Below are 7,476 nucleotides of genomic sequence, written 5' to 3'. Positions count from 1 at the left end.
TGAAGCTGATCCTAAACCTGAAAGGACTCTTAAGAGGAAACTAAGAGAAGCTAAAGCACAACCCTCTGGAGAGGACCTGACAGAAATTTTTGAAAAAGAAGGAGACATGGCTGAACCAAATAACAACAATGCCAACAATACAAGGAAGATGCTTGGTGATTTCATTGCACCTTCTTCTGACTTCTGTGGAAGAAGCATCTCAATTCCTGCCATTGGAGCAAACAACTTTGAGCTTAAGTCTCAATTAGTTTCTCTGATGCAGCAGAATTGCAAGTTTCATGGACTTCCATTGGAAGATCCTCATCAGTTCTTAGTCAAATTCTTGCAAATCTGTGACACTGTCAAGACCAATGGAGTTGATCCCGAGGTCTACAGGCTTATGCTTTTCCCTTTTGCTGTAAGAGACAGAGCTAGAACATGGTTGGATTCACAATCTAAGGAAAGCCTGAACTCTTGGAAAAAGCTGGTCAGTGCTTTCCTGGCCAAATTCTTTCCACCTCAAAAGATGAGCAAGTTTAGAGTGGAAATCCAAACCTTCAGACAGAAGGAAGGTGAGTCCCTCTATGAAGCTTGGGAAAGATATAAGCAATTGATCAAAAGATGTCCTACTGACATGCTTCCAGAATGGAGCATCATATGTATATTCTATGATGGTCTGTATGAGTTGTCAAAAATGTCATTGGACCATTCTGCAAGAGGATCTTTTCATCTGAAAACCCCTGCAGAAGCTCAGGAACTCATTGAAATGGTTGCAAATAACCAGTTCATGTACACCTCTGAGAGGAATCCTGTGAACAATGGGACGCCTCAGAAGAAGGGAGTTCTTGAAATTGATACTCTAAATGCCATATTGGCTCAGAAAAAAATATTGACTCAGCAAGTCAATATGATTTCTCAGAGTCTGAATGGATTGCAAGCTGCATCCAACAGTACTAAAGAAGCATCTTCTGAAGAAGAAGCCTATGATCCTGAGAACCCTGCAATAGCAGAGGAGAATTACATGGGAGAACCCTATGGAAACACCTATAATCCTTCATGGAGAAATCATCCAAATTTCTCATGGAAGGATCAACAGAAGCCTAATCAAGGCTTTAATAATAATAATGGTGGAAGAAATAGGTTTAGCAATAGCAAGCCTTTTCCATTATCTTCTTAGCAACAAACAGAGAATTCTGAACAGAGTCATTCTGGCCTGGCAACCATAGTCTCTGATCTATCCAAGACCACACTAAGTTTTATGAATGAAACAAGGTCCTCCATTAGAAATTTGGAGGCACAGATGGGTCAGCTGAGTAAGAAGATTACTGAAACTCCTCTTAGTACTCTCCCAAGCAATACAGAAGAAAACCCCAAGAGAGAGTGCAAGACCATAACCATGACCAACATAGCCGAACTTGGAGAGAGTGAGGAGGACGTAAGTCCTAGTGAGAAAAGCCTCATGGGACGTCCTCTGGACAGAAAGGAGTTTCCCTTTGAGGAACCAAAGGAATCTGAGGCTCATACAGAAACCATAGAGATTCCATTGAACTTCCTTCTGCCATTCATGAGCTCTGATGAGTATTCTTCCTCTGAAGAGGATGAAGACATCACTGAAGAGTAAGTTGCTAAGTATCTAGGAGCAATCATGAAGTTGAATGCCAAGTTATTTGGTAATGAGTCTTGGGAGGATGAACCCCCCTTGTTCACCAATGAACTGAATGCATTAATGAGGCAGACATTACCTCAGAAGAAACCGGATCCCAAAAAATTCTTCATACCTTGTACCATAGGCACTATGACCTTTGAGAAGGCTCTGTGTGACCTGGGGTCATGGATAAACCTCATGCCACTCTCTGTAATGAAGAAACTGAGAATCTTTGAGGTACAAGCTGCAAGAATCTCACTAGAGATGGCAGACAAATCAATAAAACAGGCTTATGGACTAGTAGAGGACGTGCTAGTAAAGGTTGAAGGCCTTTACATCCCTGCTGATTTCATAATCCTAGACACTGGGAAGGATGAGGATGAATCCATCATCCTTGGTAGACCCTTTCTAGCCACAACAAAAGCTGTGATTGATGTTGACAGAGGAGAGTTGGTCCTTCAGTTGAAAGAGGACTACCTTGAATTCAAAACTCAAGGTTCTCCTTCTGTAACCATGGAGAGGAAGCATGAAAAGCTTCTCTCAATACAGAGTCAAACAAAACCCCACATTCAAACTCTAAGTTTGGTGTTGGGAGGCCACAACCAAACTCTAAGTTTGGTGTTGAGAGGCCCCAACCATGCTCTGATTATATGTGAGGCTCCATGAGAGCCCACTGTCAAGCTATTGACAATAAAGAAGCGCTTATTGGGAGGCAACCCAATGTTATTTAACTATATCTATCTATTTTCCATTGTTATTTTATGTTCTCTTTAGGTTGATGATCATGTGAAGTCACAAAAACAACTGAAAAATCAAAAACAGAATGAAAAATAGCATTAAAAACAGCACACCCTGGAGGATAAGCTTACTGGCATTTAAACGCCAGTAAGAAGCATCAGACTGGCGTTTAACGCCAGAAAGAAGCATCAAGCTGGCGTTAAACGCCAGAAACAGGCACCAGACTGGCGTTTAACGGTAGAACAGAGCATCTACTTGGCGTTTAACGCCAATAATGGGAGAAAAGCTGGCGTTAAATGCCAGAAACAAGCAGCAACCTGGCGTTTAACGCCAGAAGTGCACTCTAAGGGCGTTTTGCACGCCTAAATAGAGCAGGGATGCTAAGTCCTTGACCCCTCAAGATCTGTGGACCCCACAGGATCCCTACCTACTCCCCCTCTTCTTCTCTCTTCTCTACACCTTTTCATAACACTCTTCCATAAATACCCTTCACCAATCACCTCATTCACTCTTCCCCAAAACCCCATCTACCTTCAAATTCAAAACCCTATTCCCCTCCCCCCCCCCAAACCCAACCCTAATACACAAAACCTAACCATCCCCCCACCCCTATATAAACCCCTCACCACTCCTTCATTTTCACACATCACAAACACCTTATACCCTCTTGGCCGAATACACTCTTTCCCTCCATCTCCTCCATTTTCTTCTTCTTCTACTATTTTCCTTCTTCTTTTGCTCGAGGACGAGCAAACCTTTTAAGTTTGGTGTGGTAAAAGCATTGCTTTTTGTTTTTCCACAACTATTAATGGCACCTAAGGCCAGAGAAACCTCAAGAAAGAGGAAAGGGAAGGCAATTGCTTCCACCTCTGAGTCATGGGAGATGGAGAGATTCATCTCAAAGGTCCATCAAGACCACTTCTATGAAGTTGTGGCCAAGAAAAAAATGATCCTTGAGGTCCCTTTTAAGCTCAAAAAGGGCAAATATCCGGAGATCCGACAAGAGATTAGAAGAAGAGGATGGGAAGTACTCTCCAATCCTATTCAACAAGTCGGAATCTTAATGGTTCAAGAGTTCTATGCAAACGCATGGATCACTAGGAACCATGATCAAAGTATGAACCCAAACCCAAAGAATTGGCTTACAATGGTTCGAGGGAAATACTTAGATTTCAGTCCGGAAAATGTAAGGTTGGCGTTCAACTTGCCAATGATGCAAGAAAACGCACGCCCCTACACTAGAAGGGTCAACTTTGATCAAAGACTGGACTAAGTCCTCATGAACATATGTGTGGAAGGAGCTCAATGAAAAGTTGACTCAAGAGGCAAGCCGGTTCAATTGAGAAGACCGGACCTTAAGCCTGTGGCTAGAGGATGGTTGGAGTTCATCCAACGCTCTATCATTCCTACTAGCAACCGATCCGAAGTAACTGTGGATCGGGCCATTGACGTGGCGAAAATTGGCGAGTTAAGAAATTATTATAAGAGATGCCTTGCAAGTATAGTTCTCAACCAACCAAAATTTTGCTTATCAATTTAAAAAGGGTTGTCACAAAATTAGAATTAAAATACTAGGAGTATGAATCCCAGGTCGTCTCCCAACGACTTGCAGAAAGGTGTGCTATTTTATTAATCAGATGTTTTCTAAAATGGTTTGAGTTGATAAACAGGAAATTAAATCAGAGAAATTATGTAATTTAAATAAAAACCTTGACCGGGAGTAGATTAGTTGGAAGCCCTATCCTTGATGGAGTTCTCTCAAGATCAATTGATAATTGAAGGTTGTCTGCTCAGTTATCTTTTACCGGATAAAGGAAAGTCGAGCAAGTTGGAAGTCAGTTTCTATTCACAAGTTCTAATCCTCTCCCTTAGGAAGGACTAGTGTCAGTGATTAGAGGGCGACCCAACGCTAATCCCAATTATAATTTTACTCTTGAACATCCAACTCAAGGTCTTCCTTTCAATCAACTCACAATCAAGTTATGGAACTACTCGCTCATTATGAATGTAAACTTCGCAAAATAAGAAAGGGAAATAAGGAAAGACATGATAGATAATAATCAAAAGGATTAATAAAAATAAAAATAGTTCTTGTATTAATAAATTCTAAGGATAATCCAATAGTAACTCTAAATAAATTGAGGATATGAAAGAGCAAATGACAAGTAGGGAAAACAAACTAGAATGATGAAGTCTTGACGGAGGTAATAAATCTTCTCAATATCCCAATCCGAAAAGTAATAAAATCAAAATCCTAAGAACTATGAATGTGTAGAGAGAAAAACCTAGAGGAGGAGTAAAATCAAATCTAAAAAACTAAAAATTATGCGGAATGAATGTTCTCTTTGGTCTCTGCATGTTCCCTGGCTCTAATATGCTTTTCTGGGCCGAAAACTGGGTCAAAAAAGGGCCCAAAATCGTCCCTAGCAGATTTTGCAGATCGCGCACGTCACGCGATCGCGTCATCCACGCGTTCGCCTTGCCACGTGTGCGCGTCGTCCATGCCTTCGCGTCACTTGTGCAGTTTCCATTCCATGTGTTCGCGTCAGGCACACGAGCGCGTCACTGCAATTTCCTCTATTTTGCGCGGTCGCGTGAGTCATGCGTCCGCGTCACTTCTCGCTGGTCATCTCCTCAATTTCTTGTGTTCCTTCCATTTTTGCAAGCTTCCTTTCCAATCTCCAAGTCATTCATGCCCTATAAAGCCTGAAACACTTAACACACAGATCACGGCATTGAATGGAATAAAGGAGAATTAAAATACATAATTAAAAGTCTCTAGGAAGCAGTTTTCAACCATGGGGTAATTTTGGGAAGGAATTGTAAATACATGCTAATTTAATGAATAAGTGGGTAAAGATTTGATAAAACCACACAATTAAACACAATATAAACCATAAAATAATGGTTTATTAGCCATCATGATCCATAGTATCATTATTAGGGAGGAAGTGAAAGTTCATGAGATTATACCTCAAGAACTCTACAAGGTGGCTGACAAGTCCTCCACTTTGGCAAAGTTAGCCTTTCCTCACCTCATTTGTCACCTCTGCAATTCAGCTGGAATTGACATAGAGGAAGACATCCTCATTGATGAGGATAATCCCATCACTAAGAAAAGGATGGAGCAAATAAGAGAGCCCACTCATGGACCTCAACAAGAGCATGAGGAAATTCCTCATCATGAAATCCCTGAGATGCCTCAAGGGATGCACTTTCCTCCACAAAACTATTGGGAGCAAATTAACACCTCCCTAGGAGAATTAAGTTCCAACATGGGACAACTAAGGGTGGAGCACCAAGAGCATTCCATCCTCCTCCATGAAATTAGAGAAGATCAAAGAGCTATGAGGGATGAGCAACAAAGGCAAGGAAGAGACATAGAGGAGCTCAAGAGAACCATTGGTTCTTCAAGACGAAGAAGACGCCACCCTCACTAAGGTGGACCCATTCCTTAATCTCCTTGTCTATTTTTTTTTCTGTTTTCATTCTCTATGCTTTATTTTTATGTTTGTGTCTTATTACATGATCACTAGTGTCTAAGTGTCTATGCCTTAAAGCTATGAATGTCCTATGAATCCATCACCATTCTTAAATGAAAAATATTTTAATTACAAAAGAACAAGAAGTACATGAATTTCGAATTCATCCTTGAAATTAGTTTAATTATCTTGATGTGGTGACAATACTTTTTGTTTTCGGAATGAATGCTTGAACAGTGCATATGTCTTTTGAATTTGTTGTTTATGAATGTTAAAATTGTTGGCTCTTGAAAGAATAATGAAAAAGGAGAAATGTTATTGATAATCTAAAAAATCATAAAATTGATTCTTAAAGCAAGAAAAAGCAGTGAAAAAGCAAGGCTTGCAAAAAATGAAAAAAAATGGCGAAAAAAAAAAAGCAAGCAGAAAAAGCCAAGAGCTCTTTAAACCAAAAGGCAAGAGTAAAAAGCCAGTAACCCTTTAAACCAAAAGGCAAGGGTAAAATAAAAAGGATCCAAGGCTTTGAGCATTAGTGGATAGGAGGGCCCAAAGGAATAAAATCCTGGCCTAAGTGGCTAAACCAAGCTGTCCCTAACCATGTGCTTGTGGCGTGAAGGTGTCAAGTGAAAAGCTTGAGACTGAGCGGTTAAAGTCGTGATCCAAAGTAAAAAGAGTGTGTTTAAGAACCCTGGACACCTCTAATTGGGGACTCTAGCAAAGCTGAGTCACAATCTGAAAAGGTTCACCCAGTTATGTGTCTGTGGCATTTATGTATCCGGTGGTAATACTGGAAAATAAAGTGCTTAGGGCCACGGCCAAGACTCATAAAGTAGCTGTGTTCAAGAATCAACATATTGAACTAGGAGAATCAATAACACTATCTAAATTCTGAGTTCCTATAGATGCCAATCATTCTGAACTTCAAAGGATAAAGTGAGATGCCAAAACTGTTCAGAGGCAAAAAGCTACTAGTCCCGCTCATCTAATTGGAGCTAAGTTTCATTGATATTTTGGAATTTATAGTATATTCTCTTCTTTTTATCCTATTTGATTTTCAGTTGCTTAGGGACAAGAAACAATTTAAGTTTGGTGTTGTGATGAGCAAATAATTTATACGCTTTTTGGCATTGTTTTTAGGTAGTTTTTAGTATAATTTAGTTAGTTTTTACTATGTTTTTATTAGTTTTTATGCAAAATTCACATTTCTGGACTTTACTATGAGTTTGTGTGTTTTTCTGTGATTTCAAGTATTTTCTGGCTGAAATTGGGGGACTTGAGCAAAAATCTAATTCAGAGGCTGAAAAAGGACTGCATATGCTGTTAGATTCTGACCTCCCTGCACTCTAAGTGGATTTTCTGGAGCTACAGAAATCCAATTGGTGCGCTCTTAGTTGAGTTGGAAAGTAGACACAAGGGCTTTCCATCAATATATAATAGTCCATACTTTACCCGAGTTTTGACGATGCAAACTGGTGTTCAAACGCCAACTTCCTGTCCTATTCTGAAGTTAAACGCCAGAAACAGGCTACAACCTGGCGTTTAACTCCAAGAAGATTCTCTACACATGAAAGCTCAATGATCAGCCCAAGCACACACCAAGTAGGCCCAGAAGTGGATTTCTGCATCATTTAC

General features: G+C 40.2%; 1 non-coding gene across 1 annotated transcript; it reads right to left on the bottom strand.

The window, feature by feature from the left end:
- Positions 1-511: 511 nt before the first annotated feature.
- LOC112724275 (small nucleolar RNA R71) lies at positions 512-615 on the bottom strand. The gene has a single exon (XR_003163446.1). It is a non-coding gene; the product is annotated as a small nucleolar RNA R71 (small nucleolar RNA).
- Between the last annotated feature and the right edge of the window lie 6,861 nt (positions 616-7,476).

The sequence above is a fragment of the Arachis hypogaea genome, chromosome 11 (assembly GCF_003086295.3).
Source record: "Arachis hypogaea cultivar Tifrunner chromosome 11, arahy.Tifrunner.gnm2.J5K5, whole genome shotgun sequence".
NCBI lineage: Eukaryota > Viridiplantae > Streptophyta > Magnoliopsida > Fabales > Fabaceae > Arachis > Arachis hypogaea.
Note: the sequence above shows the minus strand (reverse complement) of the source record. Positions and strands in the feature narration are given on the sequence as shown.